Below are 4889 nucleotides of genomic sequence, written 5' to 3'. Positions count from 1 at the left end.
AAACTCTAATTGAATCTTCTCACATACCATCAGGGGAATTCCTTAAAGCTGAATTAATGTGCATCTCTTTGATGGCTAGTGATGCTGAGCATCTTTCCATGTGTCTCTGGGCCCTCTGTATGTCTTCCTTGGAAAAATATCTGTTCAAGTCTTTTGCCCATTTTATAATTGGGTTTTTTGTCTTCCTGGAGTAGAGTCATGTGAGTTCTTTATATATTTTGGAGATCAAGCTCTTTTCTGAGGTGTCATTGGCGAATATGTTTTCCTATATGGTTGGTTCTCTTTTCATTTTAATGCTGTTTTCTTCAGCCATGCAGAAGCTTTTTGATTTGATGAGATCCCATTTGTTTATTCTTCCCTTTATGACCCTTGCTTTAGGAGACATATCCATGGAGATGTTGCTGTGTGGAATGTCTGAGATTTTCCTGCCAATGTTTTCCTCTAGGACTTTTATGGTGTTACGAATTATATTTAAGTCTTTTATGCACTTTGAATTTATTTTTGTGTATGGTGTAAGTTGGTGATTCAGTTTCGGGTTTTTTGCATGTAGCTGTCCAGATCTCCCAACACCATTTGTCAAAGAGGCTATTTTCACTTCATTTTTTGTTTCTTCCCCCTTTGTCAAATATTAATTAACCATAGAGACTTGGGTTTATTTATGGGCTCTATGTTCTGTTCCATTGGTTTATGTGCCTGTTTTTATGCCAGTACCAGGCTGTTTGATGACAGTGACCTTGTAATACAGTTTGATATCAGGTATTGTGATCCCTCCTGCTTTATTCTTCTTTCTCAAAATTGCTGCAGCTATTTGGGGGTGTTTATAGTTCCATATAAATTTCTGAAATGTTTGTTCTATATTTGTGAAATATGCCATTGGTACTTTAAGAGGTATTGCACTGAATCTATAAATTGCTTTGGGTAGTATGGATATTTTGATGATGTTAATTCTTTCAATCCATGAGCATGGTACATGCTTCCATTAGTTTGTGTCTTCCTCCATTTTTTTCTTCAGTGTTGTGTAGTTTTCTGTGTACAGATCTTTTATTTCCTTGGTTAGGTTTATTCCTAGGTACTTTATTTTTCTTTTTGCTATATCAAATGGTATTTTTTTCCTGATTTCTGTTTCTGATGTTTCATTGTTGGTGTACCAAAATACCTTTGATTTCTGAGTATTGACTTTGTAACTGACTGTTTTACCAAATTTATTTATTAGGTGGAACAGTTTTTGGGTGGAGTCTATAGGATTTTCAATGTACACTATCATGTCATCTGCAAGCAGTGATAGTTTTGTTTCTTCCTCTCCAATTTGGATGCCTTTTATTTCTTTTTTTTTTTTGTCTGATTGCTGTGGCTAGGACTTCCAATACTATGTTAAATAGGAGTGGTGAAAGTGGGCATCCTTGTCTTGTTCTTGATCTTAGTGGGAAATCTCTGAGATTTTGTCCATTGAGTATGAGGTTGGCTGTAGGTCTCTCATATATGACCTTTATTATTTTGAGAGATGCTCCCTCTTTTTGCACTTTTCTGAGTCTTTTTATCATAAATGGGTGCTGTACCTTATCAAATGTTTTTTTCCATATCTATTGATATGATTATGTGATTTTTGTCTTTGTTTTGTTTATGTAGTATATTATTTATTTGCATCCCCAAAGTGGGAATGAATCCTACTTGATCATAATGCATGATCTTTTTTTATGTATTGCTGGATGTGATAATGATCTTAATCATAAGATTATTGTGAGTATTAAGTGAACTGATGTAAGTTAAAGTGCTGGGTATTTCATGCTGTCTATGTAAATATAAGGTATTATATAACTCAAATATTTCATCAGTAATGATAGAATTCTAAGCACTCTGATAGAACATGGCCTCCCTGTTGCCATTGCCTTTATACCATAATATATTCTAGACAAAAATCCATCTTATTAAGGTAAATGCAATGGATGGAAAGGACTGTTCATTGGATTTTTCCAAGCATAAGTACCAAAATCATGGCTACAGTAATCAAATAAGATCAGTCCAGTCCAGGTAATTATCTGTAACAATTTCTAAAGAATTTTTTTTAGTTTTGAACCTTATGAAGGTGGCCAAAGAGATAGTTTAGAAAGAAGTATCTGAATCTGCACAAAATTCTTTAAGAGGAGGCTGATAAATACAGTGTCAGCAGACAACAATCAAGATATTACTGGCGAAACAAAAGCAACACATCACAAATTGTCTAGTTGATATTCCATTTATATTTATTAATTATATCTACTTCAGTTGTAATAATTAAGAACTAGACAAATACTGAAGGAAAGTTGAGTGATATCTCCACTTCTGCCTCTTTTCCCCCAACAGGAAAGTTCTTTGCTCACTACCCAGAAAGATCCAGCCAAGTATACACCCTGAACTTTCCCAGGGACATCTCTACCCATCATCCAGATAGTCACCCTTAAAACACATTCACTCATACTCTATCAGCTTGGAAGAAATGGCAGATATTATGTGCCTATTTTGTGGACAGGACTTTAGTTTTCCCTGGCACTTTGAGTTTCATGAGTCTGTGATTTATAAAACCTCAAATCAGGATGTGTACCTCATAAAAATGTTTTGAATTTGTGAGCCTCTTTATGTAGAAAGTCTGACAAATCACACATTTAGAAATTGCCTTAGTTGAAATAAAAGTTGAATTACATTAAGTGGGTCCATCTTTAAAAATCTATATCCATACTGTCCAATAATCTTTCTCTAATGAAGCTTTGTGCAGTGGGAGTATCATAGCCAATGAGGTCTATCTGAGGTGCAATTATTGCTAATTGAAAACTTTCTGTAATCATTGAAATGTTCCAGATCTTTACTGTGCAATATGATAGTCATTAGCCATGTGTGGTTATTAGGCGGTTGAAATGTGGCCAGTGCAATTAAGGAACCAAATTTTTATTTTATTTTTTAAAGGTTTTATTTATTTATTTTTAAAGAAGGGGGAGGGAGGGAGAAATAGACGGAGAGAAACATCATGTGTGGTTGCCTATTACATGCCTCCTACTGGGGACCTGGCCCACAACCCAGGCATGTACCGTGATGGGGAATCAAACTGGTAACCTTTTGGTTCGTAGGCAGGCATTCAATCCACTGATCCACACCAGCCAGGGCTACTTTATTTTATTTTAATTAATTTAAATTTATATAGGCACATGTAGCTATTGGCTACCACATGACAGTCAGTGCAGATTTTGGAATATATAGTAGCTTCACTTATTTACCTCTACTATGACTTTCTTTTCTGGTTACACCTTTGTGCCATCTTCTCTGGAAGCTTCTTCACAATCCTCTAACATTACATTTGCTGATATGAGACTTGAAACTAGCATAAAAATGTGTTCATTCTATGTACAACTATATCACATGTCAAGAGTTCCATCCTGGGCTGTGGCTGCTGTGGCTCAGGGGATTGAGTGAAGGCCTGTGAACCAAAAGGTCACCTATTTGATTCCCAGTCAGGGCACATGCCTGGGTTGTAGACCAGGTTCCTAGTTGGGAGCATTTGAGATGTTTCTCTCTCATATCCATCTTTCTATCCCTCTCTTTCTTCTTCCCTTCCCCTCTCTCTGAAAATAAATGAATGAATGAATGAATGAATGAATGAATGAATAGATAAATAATCTTTTTTAAAAAAGAGTTTCATCCTGAAAACTTAACACAGTAGCATTTAGGAGATTTATTATTTAACTAACATTAGGATAGCACTTACTGTGTATCAAGCACCAAATGCTTTATCAGTGTGACCCTATTTAATTTCTATTACTAGCCTATTTGATAGGTTCTCTGATCAGCCCCAATTTACAGATGAAGAAACTAAGGTATAAAGAAGTCAATAATTTGCTCTACATGTCATAGTTAACAGAGTGACAAAGTTGAGATTCAAACCTAGGGAGTCTGACGTTAAAGTCCATCTAGTATTAGTTTCCAAGGTTCCAACTTTTCAATCAACCTGGTTCTGCTCAGCAATTGTTATTTTTTGAATTCCTATAATACTTACCTTTTGTACAGGTCACCTTGTGTGGAGTAGAGTGTTTCTGCTAGACTCAATTGGTGCCAGGATACAAAAATAAAAATGAAGGAGTGGCACCCCTCGTGGAGATGAAGGTACTACAGTAGTAGGGAATCCTCAGCAATGGGTAAGTAGAGAAAGGAGGAAAATTATGAGATTGCTAATCTCCTCCCCCACTCTACATGCATATATTATCCTGCCACATAGAGGAAAATATCTTAAATTATGTATGACTTAATCTTTCTTAGAAGTACACTTTTTTATTATTTATTCTATTACAGTTGTTCCAGTTTTTCTCTTTTGCCCTCCTCCACTCTGCCACTCCAGAAATACAATTTGGCATTCTGCATTGAACCTCAAGACTGCATGATGATGTTATGTCCAAATTCTGCTCTGCTGTTCTCCATTTTCTTTTGTTTTTATGATGTGTTCTTGGAATCTCTGCTAATAACCCCTACTTATTTAATTCAAGCCATGAAGATTCTGGAGCACCCCAGACTTAAGCTGCTCTCAAATGAAACCAGAAGAATAATGACAGCTAAGTTTCTGGAATCTGGGCACCTGTCAAGAGCCAAATTGTCCATGCATAAAAGGGACACCAATAGTTTTCATGTAAAAGCTTTACCTTGACCCTGTATGAAATGATCCCCAGAATTTTGCTGGCTTCAATTGAAACAGCAAAACAGACAAGACATCCAAATGCTCACCTTCCTAGAATCATTCAACTTCAGTGCAGAGACACAGAAAAGTCAAAGAATGTAATGGTTGGTTGGTTCTGAAATGAAAACCAGTTTCCGCCAATGATCCTTGATTACTCAGTAACATGCACAGGAAAATTGACCATTTCCCTCCCCTT

General features: G+C 36.1%; 1 pseudogene; it reads left to right on the top strand.

Annotated features, from left to right (window-relative positions):
• Positions 1–2737: 2737 nt before the first annotated feature.
• LOC118997292 (uncharacterized) lies at positions 2738–2925 on the top strand (annotated as a pseudogene).
• The last annotated feature ends 1964 nt before the right edge of the window (positions 2926–4889 follow it).

This window comes from Sturnira hondurensis, unplaced genomic scaffold (assembly GCF_014824575.4).
Source record: "Sturnira hondurensis isolate 20B ecotype Veracruz unplaced genomic scaffold, ASM1482457v3 Scaffold0013001, whole genome shotgun sequence".
In the NCBI taxonomy this organism is placed as follows: domain Eukaryota; kingdom Metazoa; phylum Chordata; class Mammalia; order Chiroptera; family Phyllostomidae; genus Sturnira; species Sturnira hondurensis.
The sequence above is the reverse complement of the archived record's forward strand: the minus strand, read 5'-3'. Positions and strand labels throughout refer to the sequence as shown.